Source organism: Rhinatrema bivittatum, chromosome 10 (assembly GCF_901001135.1).
Source record: "Rhinatrema bivittatum chromosome 10, aRhiBiv1.1, whole genome shotgun sequence".
In the NCBI taxonomy this organism is placed as follows: Eukaryota; Metazoa; Chordata; class Amphibia; order Gymnophiona; family Rhinatrematidae; genus Rhinatrema; species Rhinatrema bivittatum.
In genome coordinates this window covers 2,035,633-2,055,684 of record NC_042624.1, presented here as the reverse complement: position 1 = coordinate 2,055,684, position 20,052 = coordinate 2,035,633, and the positions used below count along the sequence as shown (strand labels likewise).

Below are 20,052 nucleotides of genomic sequence, written 5' to 3'. Positions count from 1 at the left end.
GCCCTCTAGAGCCTCCCTCCTACACTTTCCTATGCCACTGGTACCCACATGTAGACTGACAAACAGCTCGTCCTCAGTACTGTATAAAATCCTATCTAGGTTATGCATACTGTAAGTTCACACCAGACAGTCAAGTTACCAAGCAATCCTCTCAGTTATCTGAATTCATAATGACTGAATCATTAATAGCAATGGTAGTCCTATCCCTAATCTCCAGTGCTCATGCACCTGGAGGAGCATGTTTCTATTCTAACACCATATATTTTTTTGTGTAATCAGACTCTACTGGGCACATGATAAGGATTCCTAATGAAAATCAGAATTCTTATACATTTTCATCTTAATCACCAAATTTAGAGTTAAGCAATCCATGTATCTGTCAGGTTTTTCTGTATATTTATTTATGAAAAATTGATATTCTACTTTTTGCCAGGTTTGATCAATCAGATTACAGAAATTAAAACTTAGACAAGTATAGCATGGTTAATGTAGTTAACGGTGCCATTGTATGGCATAAGGACCAAGTGTGGGAACAACTTTAATAAGGTCTAGTTGAATAGCTAAGGTTTGGCTTTTCTCCAGAAAGCGAGTTAGTTTCATTTATATTGTATGTCATGTGTAGAATGTTAGATAAGTAGGTTTCTGAAGTAATGTATTAGACCTTCCTGCCTAGTTCAAAAAATAAGTGAATAAATATGGTGACAGATACATTTTACCTAACTTAAGGACTTTATGTAATAAGGGTTTTTCCCCTGTCTGTGCTTATAGGAAAAAAAATATATTGTATTCAATAAGTCCCTGTGTGGTAGCTAGCTAGCTTGTTCCTATCATAGCTTGGAGCTAAATCTGCCTCATCTGCTGTTAATGTTAGAGAATAGTTTTAGGATATGATAGAATGTGCCTTTCTCACATAAAATAGAAGATTTTTCATTGCAGGAAAATACGTTATTACCTATAAAATATAAAATATGTATGAATAAAAGAAAAATATTCTCATGCCTAAAATATATCAGGTTAAATGACAATTCAGTATGTCATTCTGAAAATCCTTTCTGTCCTAAAGTAAGAGATTTTTTTTTTATTTGTAATAGCAGCTAATAAGTAGGTGCACAGAAAATATTTTTGGTTTGGTTATGCCATACTGGGTCAGACCAAGGCTCCATCAAGCCCAGTATCCTGTGTCCAACAGTGGCCAACCACATCAAAAGTACTCGGCAAGTACTTGGCAAGTACATTAAGGGGTAGATTTTCAAAGAAGCGCACGGGCGTACAATTTCGCGCGCTACCCAGCACGCACACATGGATGGCTGATTTTATAACATGCGTGCGCAAATGCGCACGCATGTTATAAAATCAGGGGTCGGCGCGCACAAGGGTGTGCACATTGGGTGGGGGATTTGTTTTAAAGGTTTTGGGTGGGTTTTAGGGTTTTTTTGGTGTGCCGGTTTTCCCGCGCCCTATTTAACGATACAATACAAATGCCCCTGATGATAAATCGGGGGCATTTGTATTGTATCGTGCACTCTAACGATTTTGGACGATTTTAAAATTATCTGACGATAATTTTAATCGTTCAAAAATGATTCACATCCCTATCAGGTAACAACATCAGTTGCATAAGCATCATCCTTTATTACTTGGCTGATGTGCAGATCCTCCAGCCAGCTTGTAAAACTGCCTTCTTCAGTAGATGATGATAATCAATGGGAATGTTAAAATCCACTAAAATAATTTAGGGAATCAAATCCAGCAAAATATCCATATCTAATCTTAATAGTTCATCTACTGATGAGTAATTGGATCCCTATAGTGGTTGATACACCAATAAAATGCTTCTTGCCACTCTTGGTGCTGCTTTTATCCTTTCATGATGCTTTGGAGTATTGATGTACGTATTTGGATTACTTTGCCTTGTCACGGTGCCTTGGGTTATTCGTGTCACTCTTAGTGCCACTTTGCCCCGGTTGTGGTATCTTGGAGTGCTTTTCCCCCTGCTGCTGTTGTATGCCTGCAAGTTTCACTAAACTTGAATAGAAACCATGTTTTGGAACCCAAAATAGAATGCATGACTTCCCCTTTGACTTTAATTTGAAACGAATGAATACAATGAATACACTTTTTTTTTTCCATTTGAACTGAATAAAATAAATTATGGAGGCAAATGCAATAAATTAACAAACTAAACCAAAAAATATTTTCCATGTATATCCCCAATGGACAATTAATTGAAATCCTAAGCTCAGTGTTTGACAGCAGTTAAAAAAGCAAATAATATGTGAAGAGTGATTAGAAGAGGAATGGAGAATAAAAAGAGGATATATAGCTCAAGTATGATAAGTACTTGTCGCCCTTCTCAAAGAAGTTATAGCAGAACTAGAAAAGTTGCAAAAGAGGACTACAAAAATGATAAAGTGAATACTTACACACATTAGGGCTTTTCTGCTTGGAAAAGACGCAACCGAAAAGGTATATGAAAGAAGTCATTGCTATCTCTGAGTGTAAGTAACAAGAAAAAGATCTACATTTTCGGGATCTGTCCGGTACTTTTGACCGGGACTTGCCATAGACAGAGGCAGAATGTTGAGCCTGATGGAGCTTGCTCTAACCCGGTATGTTATATATCTTATATTCTTATGTTCCTATATACCCTAATTCATGTATTTGAAGGAACACAGACATCAAGGGTCTCTGATTTTAGATCAGCCTGTCATAAGAGTTTTATCTAGACATACCTATAAAAAGAGCAAGACGGGAAAACTATATAATTACATTAATCCCAGCAGGAATCAGTGCAGTTTTGACTACTTTCATGTTTTAAAATGCCAACTCTATTTATAAAACTCAATGCATGTATTCTTTTTAGCTTTTTATCTTCAGTGCAATTAATCACTCCAGTAGGTTTGAAGTAGAGTGATATTTTATACTTTCAGTTCATATATATTTTTAGCCTCAGTCTAGAACGGATGTTTGCATTTCACAGAGACAGATTTGCATATTGTGGCTGCAGGTCACCTATTCAAGTTTCACTCCATTTCCTCTGCTCTTTAAGCTATCAGTCACCCAAGGGGAAAAGAGATGATTTGAGCTCTCAAAGTGATATTTCACTGGCTTATGAAAGACTGCAGAAAGTCATACATTTTGTTCAATTGAGACAGTAAATAGTTTCAAAACAATGCAAGCAGGCATTTATTTTAAATTTCACTTTGCTATTCATACAATACTTCACATGAACCAAACGTGATTATTGCAGAGATACAGCATCATTATTCCTTCATTTTCCAGAACGATTTATCCAATTAATGTTTGGTCCCTGTATGGCAACAGTAAAGGGTAAAAGCCTTAACTGAAACTATTAAAAAAGCAAATATTCATGAAATAGCAAAAAAAGAAAATATTTGCTAAAACCTGACAAAATGCATTTGGAGCATACAGGAAGAGTTAGACTTTTAACTCTTATTAACTGCCCATCTAGTCATTCTTTTGTTTGCTTTTGACAGCCTTCAATTCCAAATGTAAATTTAAACTCCTGAACTGGGCTGCTGAGCTCAAATCCAGAGCACTGCCACAGTAGCGCAACTCCAAGCAAGTTTTAGACAAAGTGCGCCAGTACGTTTTACCAAGTCTCAAAGAGGAAGGACATGCAAACGTCCCTTTGAAACTTTCAGCTGCTCTAAGTGTGGGAAGAATTTTTCAAGAAACACAATGCACGCCGACTTGAAAGTGCAATCTCCGCATACAATTTTCCGAACCTGACCAATTCACCCCTTCTCTAAATGCAGCTAGACGTGCGTGCATTGTGGAACGAGGGATGGACTTTTAGCCATATTGAAAGGAGGGCCATTTTCAGATAGCCAGTTTACGAGGATAAATTGCTACCTTCCACTGAAAATGGCTTAGAAAATTCTCCTCTCCATGTTAACAATTTTTTAATTTTTTTTTATATGTGGAAAATTAGAAAGGGAAGTTGGAACAAACTATTATTTTATGCTATTCGCAACACATTCTAAAAATCCTCCCTTTGTTTAGAAACTAGCCAGATTCTCATGGCATAGACACTTTAAAAGAATCACTACCACATTTTTCAGCAAGGAATGGCAGACTCTAATAGATGGCAACAGACAAAAGAAAACAACAACAACAACAAAAACCCCAGTTACTCCCAAATACTCTGCCATGGCTCAGGATACACCCCAGCTGTATGCATTCAAGGTTTGCCAGCAAGTTATCATTCCTTATCCAAGTCAATTTTGCTGTCTTTTCTCTTTGGTCCTTTACCTTTCTGTGCAGATGAGCAAATGTAAATTTAAACTCCTGAACCGGGCTGCTGAGTTCAAATCCAGACCACTGCCACAGTAGCGCAACTCCAGTTACATATGGGAGCAAGTTTTAGACAAAGTGCGCCGGTACGTTTTACCAAGTCTCAAAGAGGTAGTACATGCAAACGTTCCCTTTTGAAACTTTCAGCTGCTCTAAGGGGTAGATGAGCAAACAGGTTTCCATAATGAAACCAGTAGTTCGGATTTCCATTTACTTTACCCAAAATCTCAACCCCACTGTTACCACTGTGCTTTACGTCTGTTCCAGGAATGCTGAAACAGATAGAGAAGGCAATGGAAACAAAAGGGTTGAGAGGTTACTTCTTCACCATTTAAAAAAGGCTTTTGCACTAGCCTAATCCTTATATTGCCCTATACGACAATCACGCTACCTCACATTAGTCTATGAGCTATTTCTTTTCATAATCAACTTTACTCCTCACGTGCATTCTTTTACAACGTGCACACTCACATCTGCAGTATATTTTTACGTACATGTAAACTCTGATGCATAAACACAGTACCCATGTATAGGACTATAGCACCATCAGACTACAAGAACAACAACAGACATAAACAACTGGCATCCTTCACTGCGACATTAGTAGGTGGGATTCCTCCCAACTGACAACTGATAGCAAACTGCTGTATGCACATGCAACTTACAAAACGTACCCACATACCTGCAAGCTCTTCAGGCATTTTGTAATTTGCCCCAATAATGTATTTTGTTGCTATGAAAGTGTCTATAATGGTGGTATTTGTGATAACAGAAGTATATTGCACTGCAAGGTATTGTAAACTATATCATAAATGAATGAATAATATAGAGAGGTTAAAAGTAGTTTAGAAAAGGAAAAGGTGTTACTAAGATATAGAATACCAAAGAATAGGACATAAACTGGTTGTAGTTGGTACTGAAAGTGACTACAATATGTGCTATTGAAATGTCAATATATTTTGCCTGCATTAAGTGGGTTAATGGACTTATGAAAATTACCCTTGATGTGTACGTCAGTCACACATTGTCTATTGATATTTGCAGTGAAAAATGTTGTAGTGAAACCTGTCTTGAGCATTACTCAGCAATCATACCACATTGGTGAGGTTTCACATAACCAACCGAGTGTAAATGGAAATGATCAGAAAGAACAAACGGAAAAATATAAATAGTATAATACTGTGTATGTGTATTTCTAAGTAGCCTTTCCGATTGTAGCTCAAGGTGATTTACAACATATTGTAAAGGTGTCATAAACTCCCACCCCCAGAGAAAATAAAATCCCATTTAATCCACCTTTTTAAAACTAGTTTTATACAAGTATTTATATGCTTATGGGGGAAAAAGCAAACAAACAATTACATTATATCAATAGAACAGTGTTAGTATTTATAGCAATTTTAGAATTTATGACTTATTTAATGCAGGCTTTAGGCAAGATATTTAATTAACCAGTATATTCTGTTCACCTTAGTTCTGAAAGGCAGCGGCTGTGTTGATGAATTTTAGTTCTTGAATTAAATCTCTTATAGTAAATAGATTGAAATGCAAACATTTTTAATAAATCCTTATCCATAGTGGAACCAGTTATAGCTATTAATTCTACCAGTCCTGGAAACAGCTGTTTCTCTGTTCATTTGTAACTAGCAGGGTGACGAAGATTCTCAATTTTTCACTGCAGAAAGTGGGTCCCATATTGTACTTCCCTCCTTAATCATTTTAAGGGAATGACTAATGATATGCAAATGACTTGTCATATTGTAGCACTCTTAGGAAGTCAATAAGGTCTGCAATGGCACAATGGCTTTACTTTTTTTCAGGTCAGGTTGATTCATTCCTGGTTTTATTTCATTGCATGCCTCAATTTGTTCTGATTTCCCTAACAGTGGGATAAAACCAGAAATAAATCAGTATTTCCTGAAAAATAAATGGAAGCAGCTGGTGACCCTAAGTTGAAGTGACAGCTCAGTGTCAGTGCAGGGCTATGCCGTACAGCATCCTGAGGTTTAATTCTGGCCATGGGATCCTTCTGGAACTGCTTGCAGCATTGGCTGGCAGTTAGCTCTCTGTTAAAAACTTGTACAGTCTTAAAAATGCTATTTGGGAGAATCCTTCAAATAATAATCTGCTCACTGAGGCTCCCCTGCTCATGTCCAACTATAGACTGGATATTTGACTAAGACCTTAACTACACCTGCACTCCATATATCCCCCAGCTCTTTAACTATAACAGGAGCCAGAGACTACATTAATTCCTTTACCTAGCCACGGATCAGTACGCAGCTAGAAGTCACCTAGTCCCTCTATGAACCTTCAAGTTAAATGTACTTAATGCATTTTTGTTTAATCTCTTCCCTTTTTAACTTGCCCGCTAGCTAAGTCAGCTCTACCCGTTATCCATCAGCTACTCCAATTCTCCCGTTATTATGGCGTTCCCTTAAGATTATTTGGAAGTTTCATCATGTATAGCCCTATATTTCTATTATATTTTAGTATGTTTTGATTGTACCACATGTTCATTGTTTCTTCATGTTCATTGCACCACATGTTCACTGTATCCGCCCCACGGCGACAGTTCAGTTTCTATGTAAACCAGTGCGATATGTATCCTATACAGGAACATCGGTATATAAAAGTTAAAAATAAATAAATAAATATTTACTATTGGATCAACATGATTTTATAGCCTGCTAAGTCTCTGAATATCCCAGGTAAAGAAAGATAATGTTTTACTCAGGTTATCTATCTGGATACTCAGTGACACATTACTTAATTAATTTTTTATTTAAAAAAATGTATATACCACCTGTGTAAAATTCTAAGTGGTTTACAAAAGATACAATTATAAAGCATAGGTCAAGACAACAAATACATAAAATTAAATAATGTTAAAAACAGATACCTGGGAGGAGCCTGAAGGAGATACCTCTCACTCGAGAGGTTTGGGCTAAAGGGCTGCGTTTGGAGTCCTGGCTCTTGCCATCAGCTGGAACTGTGTGAGAACGCTGAATGAGCTAAGCCACGCCCCGTGATGTCACCTAACGGGGACATACTGCTTCAGGTATAAAGCCGGTCAAGGAGCGAACCTTTACCGGAGGAGCCTGAGGGAGATACCTCTCACTTGAAAGGTTTGGGCTAAAGGGCTGCGTTTGGAGTCCCGGCTCTTGCCATCAGCTAGAACTGTGTGAGAATGCCGAACGAGCTAAGCCACGCCCCATAACGTCACCTAACTGGGACGGACTGCTTCAGATATAAAGCCGGTCGAGGAGCGGCACGTAGCCGCCGGCGTGCAGCCAAAGCCGTGCGCCAAAGGGGCACGCCCCTTATAGAGAATTTTTTCGTGCACTTCACTTACATGGGAAGAAAAAGAAAAGTAAAGGCTTGGACATCTTCACCAGTAATACCCGTTTTGAGGGGATCCATGGATTCTCATGTTGTAAGTGGGGTAAGTAACCCTATTCGAGGGACTATCCCTGAAATATCTTTCTCGTCGGGATCTACAGACAGCCCAGGGCCATCACAGCAACCTCAACCACAGAAGGACTATCCAATCCTCCCATCACAGAGTCCTTCCTCTGGACCTGGGGCAGTAAAAAACTCTGCTTTAATTTCTTCTATAAATATTGGTAATGCAGAGGAAGGTGGGGCTCAAGGAAGTTCAGGATACCAAGAGATGGTTCCAGAACATATTGACCCCCAAAATATTACTCTGGGGGATGTTTGGAAGGTTCTGGTTTCACTACAGAAGTTTGTGTCTAGTTCAATGGTTCAAAATAGTAAGACTAATATGGAGATAAAAAAATGTGTTGGAAATACATAATAATTGTTTGAATCAGTTGGAAGAACAAGGGAAAACTATGACAACTCAATTTGCAATAATACAGGAAGCCAATAACTCATTTATAAAAGATGGTTTAGTGATTCATAGGCAGAGAACCTAGAAAATTTTAATCGTAATAGAAATTTGAGATTTTTAAATTTTCCTCAAACTAGGTTACTATCTTCGATTGAATTACTTAAAAAATATATGACAGAGATTTTGGCAATTTCAATAATTGATGAAACCAGTATCTCTAAGATTTATTATATTCCTACTACTAGGTTAAGATATCAAGAAGAAGAGGGAGGTGGATACTGTCCAAAATTCCCCAAACCTGACATCATTCTTAGAATCATCTACTGATGATATACCACAAAAGGCTACCCTTTTAGTTACATTTTGCAGGGAAAGGGACAAATATCGGATTTTGCAAAAATATTTTCAAAATAAGGACTTTTTGTTTTGTGGACAGAAAATCCAAATCTTTCCGGACATTTCTCATGTCACACAATTTAGAAGAAAACAATTTTTGGCCTTGAAGCCTAGGGTGTTGTCTCTTGGGGCAACATTCCTATTAAAATTTCCCTGTAAATGTATAATTATTCATCAAAAGAATAAATTCATATTTCAAGATCCCTCTCATCTAGAATCTTTCCTAGTTAATAAAGAATAAGGATGAGGTAAGAATGGCTGCAATAAAATAAAATGTTCTCCCTATTTTCGGTAAGATGGTACTTACAGATTACTTGTTTAAATAGTACCTTTAAATATCCTCCCTTTATGAGGACTAATGGTTGTTGTTAACACACATTTAAAGATCTAAGACATGGAAGTAATATGTATAATTTGCCTGTGTTACAAAACTGTTTCTTGATTTTGTGCAAATGGAAATTTGTTTAAAAATCTCAATAAAATATAAATTAAAAAAAAAAAAACAAACCAGATACCTAAAATGTAAATAATGTTAAAATGTGTACTACACGCACCATCCATTACCTGTTCCTCCTCTCTCAAGAATGATAATTAAAAACATTACCTTGAAAGTATTGTCATAGGGTGATTTCATATCATTTGAAATACATAACATGTACTTTAGCATCCTTCAAACAAAATAATATAAAACCATTGTTAAGCTTAAGCATACTGTCATGCCGATTAAGAACCAGGCTGTAAAGATGTGTCTGTTTATTGAAGATCTGTTTTATCTCCTGCTCTGTCCCTCCAGATGAGGGACAGAAACACGAAGATCCTACTACAACAATCTGTCCTACCACTTTAATATGCAAGATATGTCTGCCTGGCAAGTGTGCTGACTGAATAAAAAACCTCTCCTACTTTCAAACAGCTCCTGTGCCTGTACATGTTCCAATTCATTTGATACACCTCTGCTTTTGTCGATTCATCCCTTGGTGTGTTTATGTTCTCCACTTGCTTGATGGTCTAAGCTTAAGCTGACACATACTAAGAACATTAAGCAGTATTTGTGATTCAATCAAACATATATTTCCCAAGTTGTAAGCTTGGTTAAAAAGCAGGGTTTTCACCAGTTTACTGAATGTAAAAATGGAGCATTTCATTTTAGCATTCCATTTTAGGTAGGAAATTGCGTAATAGTGGGCCCTGTACACAAGAGACATTTCCGTGATTTGTCCAGTCTTATAAGCTTAAAGGAAGGAACAGAAAGCAAGCGTTGAGTCTCTGAGTGTAAATTACAAGTTGGCTGGTACAATTTCATGTATAATTAAGAAGATACTAAACCGTTAAGAGAGCTTTACTCTCCAGATTATAGCGAGCCAATGATATTGGATTAAGAAAGAGGAAATGTGTTGCCTCATAGGCATCCATGACATAACTCTAACAGCAGAATTGTGTACATACTGGAAAGCATGCAAGGTTGAGACAAACCTAGATAAAGACCATTGCCCTAGTGTTGCATGGACATAACTAACATATGTAAAACTGTTTTGAGGTCATTTTCAGCAAAGTAAGGACGAGCTCTATGTATCATCCTGAGCTTGTAAAAATAATTCCTTACTAGAAGATTGATGTGAAGGCAACGTGATAAGGTAGTATCCTATCCTTATAATTCCTAGATTACATAACTGGGAATATATAATAACTAAAAGTGTGGTGAATATCCAGGTACAATTTTGTGTGGGTAGGCAAGGTATTTGTGTAGATTTGTTTTCATAAGTTTAATATTATCATGCTACCCTGCTAAATTTAAAAAGACCCTCCTAGGTAAACCCCCAAGACGATCCCTTTCTTACCCATGACATGATTTTATCTGCATACATTTGGACAGATAAAGGCTGGGGGGGGGGGGGGAAGGAGGAGGGCTAGGAATTTGGAATGAGTAAGACTGACTCAGCTAAAACCAGGTTTTTCCTTCCCTCCCCCTATCTCAGGAAGGCCCATGAAGGGCATGATCCCAGTCCCCATGTGCATTGTCCCTCAAAGAGATGAGGATGGAGGGACAAGTGAAAGAGTATGAGAGGAGAAGTTTAAGGAAAGGGTTGCTGGGGGAGAGCACAGAACCCTCTAGCTTCTTAGTCCCTGTCCCTCTTCAGAACTTTCAGAACTTTTTCCATTAATTTGTAACCTATATTTAAAATCATGCGATGTACCTGAAGACTGGAAGATGGCCAATGTAACCCTGATATTTAAAAACGGCTCCAGGGGTGATCCGGAAAACGATAGATTGATGTGTTTGACTTCAGTGCTGTGAAAAATTGTGGGAACCATTATAAAGAATAAAATCACAAAACATTTAAATAGATATGGTTTAATGGGACACAGCCAGCATGGATTTACCCAAGAGAAATCTTGCCTCACAATCTCTTACATTTTTTGAAGTGGTGAATAAACCTGTGGATAAAGGTGAACCAGTAGGTGTGGTGTATTTGGATTTTCAGAAGACGTTTGACAAAGTCCAGCATGAGAGGCTTCTAGGAAAAGTAAAATGCCATGACATAAGAGGTGATGTTTTTTTGTGGATTGCAAACTGGTTAACAGACAGGAAACAAAGAGTGGGATTAAATGGTCTGTTTTCCCAGTGGAAAAAGTTAAACAGTGGAGTGCCTCAGGGATCCGTACTTGGACCAATACTATTTAATATATTTATAAATGATCTGGAAAGAGGTACGACGAGTGAGGTGATCACATTTGCGGATGACACAAAATTATGCAGAATGATAAAATCTCGTGGATTATGCTAAATTGTAGAAGAAACTTGTGAGACTGGAAGACTGGGCTTCCAAATGGCAGATGAAATTTAATGTGGACAAGTGCAAGGTGTTGCATATAGGGAAAAATAACCATTGCTGTAGTTACATGATGTTAGGTTCCATATTAGGAGCTACCACCCAGGAAAAAGATCTAGGTGTCATAGTGGATAACACATTGAAATCATCAGCTCAGTGTGCTGCGGCAGTCAAAAAAGCAAATAGAATGTTGGGAATTATTAGGAAGGGAATGGTGAATAAAACGGAAAATGTCATAATGCCTCTGTATCGCTCCATGGTGAGACCGCACCTTGAATACTGTGTACAGTTCTGGTCACCGCATCTCAAAAAATATATAGGGGTTATGCGTAGATTTGTTCGCGCAACCCGGCGCACAAGTGTGCAGCCCCTTGCGCACGCCGACCCTGGAGTTTGTAACATGCGCGCGACTGCGCGTGCATGTTATAAAATCGGGTGTAGATTTGTTCGCGCTGGGTGTGGATTACTATAGATTACACCTTCAAGAAAGGGAGGAGACGAGTTTTGGTGTTGGGGTCTTGGAAGCAGCACTAGGGATTCCACCCGAGGCAAGGGCAGCTTAGGTACATCCCACAGGTTACTGCTCTGGCAAGACAAAGAGGAAGGTTCAATTAGGTCTTTCCTGCTAATTGGCTTTCTTTCCGCTCCCCTCCCTTCCCCTCCCTTCCCCAATCTAACCCACCCCCCAGCCGTACCTAAATCCCCCCCCTACCTTTATTTCATTTTTTATGTCTCGCTCCTGCCCCCGGACCACTTCCGGACTGGTGCCACGCCCCCTTCCCACCCCCTTCCTGCCCCTTTTTCAAAGCCCCAGGACATATGCGCGACCAAAACCCATTCAGCATCTGTTTGAACAGTCCTGACTTCTGCCCAAGTGTCCAAGGGATTTCATTTTTGCTATTTTAACTTTTTTTCAATTTTGCATCGAGATTGCCTCAGTCCCGGAAGTAACATTGCTGCTGGCATCTTCCAAATGTGGCCTACGCTGCATCGTAGAGTGTGGGGCTTTCCTCTGCCTTTGGACGCCTAACCCAGCCTCCCAGTAGCAGAGTCAGCTCTTCGATGCTGCCGCTGCTCTAAAACTCAGCCGTGGCAGCATCAGCAGTGGCAAATCCACTCCCTCCGCCCCCCTCCCCCATGGAGATCCAAGACCTCTCTCTTTCTGGAGGCCCTCAGGAGGACTGCGATGCTCTCGCAGCTCTGAGCCCTGGCCTCAGCAGCACAACTCCACGCCGGGCCTCTCCTGTCCTTGGCAACACCTTTCTGCCCAACCACACTGCCTCTCTCTCCCCAGAAGAATCCCAGGAGCAACTGCGGCAACACAAGGCAGCTATCACCACTTTTGCAGCCTAACGCTGCTTACAATAAATGCAGCTTTCCCTGTGCAAGCATGGGACATGACATGATGGCCTTACTTCTACGGCAGCCTCCCTGTCCTCCCCAATCCAGCCTCAGGCTCCAAAACCCACATCTAGGACCACCCTCAGCCAGCTCTGCTAGATCCAAACGTTGTGCCAGCAAGAGGTGAAAGGTGACCCTCTTCACTCAGGTAAATTCTAAATTTTCAAAATTTAGATTTTAGGACCATTTTGTCCTTATATTACATTGAGTGAAAAGTAATGGCCGGGCATCATGAGGCAGCCCATTCAAGCAAAGCTGTCAGCCCTCTGGGCAAGTGCACAACCACATTGTGCAATCTGCTGTCACCCCTGGGCTTGATGGTATGGTGATGAGAAGGATCTCCTGGGTTTACGGCCAGTGTATGTCAGATATCATAACAGGCAATAGGTCAATGTAGAAAATATTGTTTAAATCAGTATCTTACAGAGGTAAACAATTATAGGGAGAACTGAAAGTAATGTAGAGTGTAATTTTCTAGAAAAGGTAAAACGTTAATGAAAGAATATGGAGAAGTGAGAGTTCTGAGCCATAATCTCATGACCACCTTATAATAAGGTAGTTTGCATGCTGCTAAAACTGCTTACTTCTGAACTTTAATTTGCTAGACATTGTAGATTTAATGGTAGGAGTTAGTAAGATAAGGAGCTAATAATATATGTATGCATTAGGTAGGAAAGAGGACCTGCAACAACTGAATGATTGGTAGAAAAAAGAGAGATGCAGTAAAATTATTATTCAGGTATTGAGATTAGGGTTACATAATAAAAGTAATAGGTTGAACATTATGATTATGTCTATTATGGAGATTAATTGGCTTTGCACAAAATAGAGTATAAATAATTGAATGTTCCTGTTTTGAACAGAACTGCTTTAGAGTTTTGTCTGTGTAGCTCTCAAGTTTAAATCAAGAAAGAGGAGCTTCTGACTGCAGCCACCTTGGGTGTTGGCAGTCATTTTTTTCAGTCTAATTCAGGAGTAAAAACGAATCATGGAAATCTGTAAAACAGATTTTTCACAATAGCCCAAATAGCTGACAACACCCCTCCCCTCTTTTCCATTGATCTGAAATTTGGTTTTATCAACCCCTTTTCTTCCTCCACCAAATTCCTCCCCCTTGGCTCAGATATCTAAAGTCGGTATTTGCTTAGTGCAAAAGCCGGGTGGTCATCTAGGGTGCCATTAGTAGGGCTGTGCATTCATTTTTGCCGTATTGGCGATCCGCAACGTATATTACACTATTCGTAGTATTCGTGGGGAAGCGAAACGTACCGCGATTCCCCACGAATACACAAATCTTCCCCCAAATTATACGGCCGCCTAAATAAACATTTAAACAACCCCCCCCCCACCCTCCTGAACCCCCCCAAGACTTACCAAAACTCCCTGGTGGTCCAGCAGGGGGTCCGGGAGCCATCCCCTGCACTCACACCCTCGCTGCTGGTTTCATCATGGCGCCAATAGCCTTTGTCACAGGGGCTACCGGTACTATTGGTCAGCCCCTGTCACATGGTCATCGGCGCCATCTTGTGCTCCTACCATGTCACAGGGGCTGACCAATGGCACCGGTAGCCCCCGTGACATAATATGGGCAAAGGCTATCGGAGCCATTTTGAGTACTGGCATCGAACGGACGGCGTGCAGGAGGTCGCTCCGGGACCCCCGTTGGACCCCCAGGGACTTTTGACCAGCTTAGGGGGGCCTCCTTACCCCCACAAGACTTGCCAAAAGTCCAGCGGGGGTCCGGGAGCGACCTCCTGCACGCCATCCTTCTGATGCCATTACTCAAAATGGCGCCGATCGCCTTTGCCCTCACTATGTCACAGGGGTTACCAGTGCCATTGGTCAGCCCCTGTCACATGGTAGGAGCACAAGATGGCGCTGATGACCATGTGACAGGGGCTGACCAATAGCACCGGTAGCCCCTGGACAAAGGCTATTGGCGCCATGATGAAACCGGTACCGAGGGTGTGAGAGTGCAGGGGATGGTTCCGGACTCCACGCTGGACCACCAGGGAGTTTTGGTAAGTCTTGGGGGGGTCAGGATGGTGGGGGGTTGTAGTTAATTTTAATTTTAGCTGGGACACGAATAGAAATCGCTGTATTAACGCATCGGGGCGCCTTACGGCCGAATGCAACATATCTGCTCCCCGACGAATACGAATCACGAATGCAATGTATGGCGTCCCTCTGCACATCCCTAGCCATTAGATGAGGGGCACCCAAGGCACCACTAGCATCACCCAGCCAGTGGTGAAGGAGGAGAGGCCCAACAGCAATGAGGCCACAGCGGACCCCATCCTGCCACAGCCTGAAGATAGAATCGGCGGGCAGTGGGGCTGGTGAAATCTGTCCACCCAATGGAAGAATTATGTATGCACCTTTTTTTCTGTGACTGTGCTGGCGGCAACTACCACAGAGGCCTGCCTGGAGGCCACAGGCACACGTGGCATGCTCTGACTCCTCTGACTATACCACGTGTATAGCCTCCGCTGGCTCAATCGCAGAGAGAAAGCAATCAGAGACCATCTGTTCTGCTCAGGGCTGCTGTCTTTTTATTTTATTTTTATTGAATACAACTTAGAATCAACCATAATAGCATTACTTAGTAACAGACTAAATCTTTCCATATTATCATTTACATTCAATAGTATACAAAACATTTTTCAGCATTGTCTCCCCCTCTATACTCCCCCCTACTCTCCATCCCCTTACCATGGTTTGCGTTTTGGTTAATTTCTACCTGAAGCTGATAGGGATGAACCCCACAGTGTGCTCGAGCAGGTGTACCCCCTACCGCAGTCCCAAATACTCTTTCATCTGGTCTGGGATTGCCCAAGTCCAGAATGGACCCCAAACAGAGTGAAAACCTTTTTAATGTCTCATTGCGCATTGCTTCTAACCGACTCATGTAACAGACGCTCTCCTACCGACGTGTAAAGGACTCCAAGGTTGGAATAGCTTGTCTTCTCCAAAATGCAGCGATCTCGTATCGAGCTGCTCCATAAGCTTCAGCCCCAGAGCTGTCCAGTCATTAGGAAACATCGGTAGCAAACAAGCTTCAGAGTCCAATCCAAAATCTATTCCTAAAGCATCTTTTATCACACCTTGAATTTTATTCCAAAAAGGTTGTAAATGCCCACAGTTCCACCAAATATGCCAAAAAGTGCCCCCCCCCCCACACACACACACACACATCGTTGCCAACATCCCTCTGAAATATTTGGGTATATCTTATGTAATCTCTGTGGTGTCAAGTACAAGTGACATATCTGTTCTTTATTAATAAAGCTAAAATTTAGCTTTCAGCCACCCAAGCAAAGCTTCCCTCCCACTCTGCTTCTCCCATCTGCCCCCCCCCCCCCCCCCAATCTTTTTCCCATTCTCTAATATACTTGGGCTTGCCTTTCATAGGAGGAAGTAGTAGTTGATCATTTTTTTAAATTAACTCTTTCTCTCCTCTTCTCGAGGATAATCTCAGACTCCGTAAGTGACCTTGCTATTCCCTGCCTCATTACTTCCTTGGCCAAAAAATGTATAATCTGTAAGTAACCAAACCAATCTCTTTCTGTCAGGCCATACCATCCAGGAAGTATTTGAAAAGGAACTATCTTACCCTCTTGACAGAACTGCTCCAGTGTTCCTAAACCGTTTTTTTTTTTTTTTTTTGCCTATCCCTGGCCCAAGAAAAAGAATATTCCCCACTTGGACCAGCCTGCATTCTTCAGTGGGCATATATGGAAAAATATCATTTTCCTACAATATCAGCTTATATTTCTCACAAATCTGGCACGTGAATGGGTTCTTCAATCCTTTCTGTCATCCCCTTTGATGACTGGCCCAAATGCAAGCTTGAAAAGTATTCTCCCACAGCCACTGTTGCTCTAGTCTAATATACTCTGTAGCTTAATTTTTCCTCTCTGTTGCCGCCCCAGAGAGCTTTGAGTTGTGCAACTACATAATAGCTCTTGAATCAGAGAACTGCCAAATCCCCTCTGGCCACTCTTGGATGTCTTTTTCACCAGATAAAGCTAAATCCTCTCCGCTGTAGAAGTTTCAAAAATTTTTCCAGGATAGCAATTGGTAGGGTTTGGTATAACAGCTCCACCTAGGCAATAAGTTCATTTTTGTGGTAGCTATTCTCCCTAACTAAGGGCCAGACTCATTAAGGCTTTTCTCTCATTTTGCCTAGTGTAATGTTTCTGAGTACCACGCATTTACCTTAATTGCAACCTGATGCCTGACGCAATACGTTGCGTCTGATTACGTAAATTGTGAAGCACAACATGTGAAGCTTTTTTGACCCGGACATATTGTGATATGTGAGCAACTCCAATCACCGTTTAAATTTTCAGTATTTCAACGGTTTAATCGATGCGGCGTTTTTGGAGGTTATGCTGACTAGCGTTGGAAACGTATGGGGGTCATTGGCTATATGTGTCTTTTTTGAATGGTGTGTACACAGAAGATAATTATTCTTGGCTACAATTGTATCATGGTGAGGCATAGTGAGATACTTGGGATTTATATGAGTGTGAGGATGATGAGGTATAATTAATCAAAAAAAGCCTCCATGTATAGGATATATATGAATATGAAGGCTCCAGGATATGTTATCTACTGTGTGATTCATTAGTCCCTGAAGAAGCCTAATTAAAAAGGCGAAACGAAGATATCTTTTGTTGGACAAGGACAAGGATAAAGAGTTCAAAAAAATCTCCAATTAAAGTTGACTAGGAGTTAACACACCTGATAATGATATTGTTGTAAACAGATTGATGCATTTAATTGAATGTATTTAATTGTAAATTTATATAAAATATCTTTTGTGCATACATATGTTTTTAAATGATGGGATGTGTGTGATTGTGGAATGAATGTGCTAGTTCAGTTTTAATATGTTTATGTAGGGGAATTTGTTGTGAAATTCAATATATGGTTACACATTGATTTATGATGTGATCTCTGCTGTGTGATATATTTATAGGCCTGCCTCCTAGGCATGTGCACAGCCATTTTCCCCACATTTAAAGGTCCAGTGGCAGGAATGGTCAGCAATGCTCCTTCACAGACATCAGCAGAGCCGTCCTATTTAAGGCCAGCTCTCCCCCTTCCCTGGTCCTTGGCAACCAGGTTCCTCTCTAGTGGATGCTGGCTTCCTGCTCTGGTAGTTCCCTGGAACTAACGCTCTGCTCTTGTTTCCTGTTCCAGCTTCCTGCTTCCAGTGTTTCCTTGGCTTGATCCTCTGGCTGACCTGCTGCCTGGTTCTTTGACGCTGACTGATCATTGCCTTCCCTGATCTTCAGCCTGGTTCTTTTGACTCCATGCATCTTGCATCACATAGGATTCATCCACTTGAAGGCCTGCACCTTCCAGCTGGCCCCAGCACCAAGGGCTCAACCTGACGAATCTGGGCTGGTAGTGGTGAAGCATCAGCTGGGCCTCTGCTTAGACTGACTCCACCTGCCAATGGTGGGGACCTGCAGGCTTCCTCCCTGCAGGATGCATCAACACGCCCTCAGTCTAAGGGTTCACATCGCAACATGTATATTTCGATAAGAGCACTCTATATGATCCAAGTGTCTGAAACACTTTATGAGTAATCTTTTTGTCTCTTATATCCCTAGCTTACCAAAGAGAGCTAGATTTTATTTTGCTAAAACAAATGTATTAATGACAGGGCTAAGCTTATGGGCCAATGTAGTCATTATATCAATCCAGGATGCCACTGCCATATCCAAATTATCATAACTAACATTATGAAGAGATGATGGTAAAAGCTTGATTAAATCTTCAGATCTTATTGGTCTACGTATGGGAGTATAGTAGGATCTTGCATCTTCTGAGTCTACGAAATAAGGTTTAAGATTTTCCTTGATGAACCCCGCTTGGTCCGACTCTACCAAGAAATGCATAATCCACCCCAGTCTAATGGCCAAGATTTTGGCCATGATCTTCATTAGAAAGTTTGTATATAGAAGCCACATAATGTTGCATCTTTCCAAGGTTTAGGTAAAATAGTAACGCCAGCCACTTTCATTGATTCAGGTAACTCAGGAGACTCTATTAAGGCATCATACAATTTTACTAGATGGGGTACTAAAACCACATTAAAAGTTATGTAAAAGTTTGTGGTTTTCCATCTAATCCCATTGATTTACTATACTTTAGAGTGTATATGGCTTCTAATATTGTATGCCCAGCTATTTCCTCATCCGTTGAGCTGTTTCCAAGGGCACTATAGGTAACTACACCTCACTAAAGTACTGTTCTATGTCTGCCTCTAGAATGTCATTATCCTGGGTATATAAATTCACATAGATACACTAATCTATCCCTTATTAATCCAGGCTCTCCTACCTAACCTCCTCCCTTTACTTTCCAAATTTGATTTTCTACCAGACTTCCTTTCAATTTCTATGCTAAATTCAACTGGCTTTATTGCCAAATTCAAAATAGGTTTGTTTTGTCATGTCCAGAGTATGCTGAACTTCATCTGATAATACTTTTGTAACTCTGCCTAACCCTTTCCAGCCCCGATTGCTTAGGTTGCTTGATGTTGTCTGCTGCTGTCTCTTCATGCCTGAATGATTGCTGCTGCCCTCCTCAGCAGGCAATGAGGCCTGCCATCTCTGCTCTTGAGCTGAAAGTAGAAGTTAAAAATGATTCCTTGCCATACTGTCTGTCACTTTTTAAAGATCCAGGATGTGGCAAGCAGCCTGTGGGGAGGCGCCATCAGCAGGTAGGGTGATTTTCACTCAGGGCACCATTTGCCCTAGATCACTGCGAATATCCACCTCTTGTTGTGACAAATATATAGAATATGCAAACAATTTCTTACAGAAGACTTTCTTTAACTATACAGTTATGATTGAACTAGCTTCCCCAGATGCACATTTTAAACAAAAAACAAATATGGAGGGGTGCATTGGGGAAAAAGTTACCGTATACTGAGGCAAGGGAGGTAGGGAAAGAGGTCATTTTTCTGACTATCTCCCCTCTCCCTTGCAGGATATCAAAGTCAGGATGGCTGAATGCTCCTGCAGCCCTGCAAATCCCCAGATGCCCTTGCCCCACACTTGCTTATAACTGTAATCCCATCATGCCCAAGGTGGAGACATCCCAAATATCAGATGTGCTGACCAGCCCCTTTTCTTCCTCCTATCACTGGCTAAGGTAGGCGCAATCCCCCACTCGTCCTCCCTTCCGGTTTTGGTGGGTGTGGGATGCTCAATTAATACCAGTGCCTGCACA

At 40.8% G+C, this 20,052-nt stretch overlaps 1 long non-coding RNA gene across 1 annotated transcript in view; it reads left to right on the top strand.

Moving 5' to 3' along the window:
- Positions 1-19,420, top strand: part of LOC115100296 — a 78,722-nt gene extending 59,302 nt beyond the window's left edge. The window contains exon 3 of the long non-coding RNA XR_003859023.1: positions 18,010-19,420. This is a non-coding gene — a long non-coding RNA (uncharacterized LOC115100296). The remainder of the gene's footprint in view (positions 1-18,009) is intronic.
- Positions 19,421-20,052: the final 632 nt, after the last annotated feature.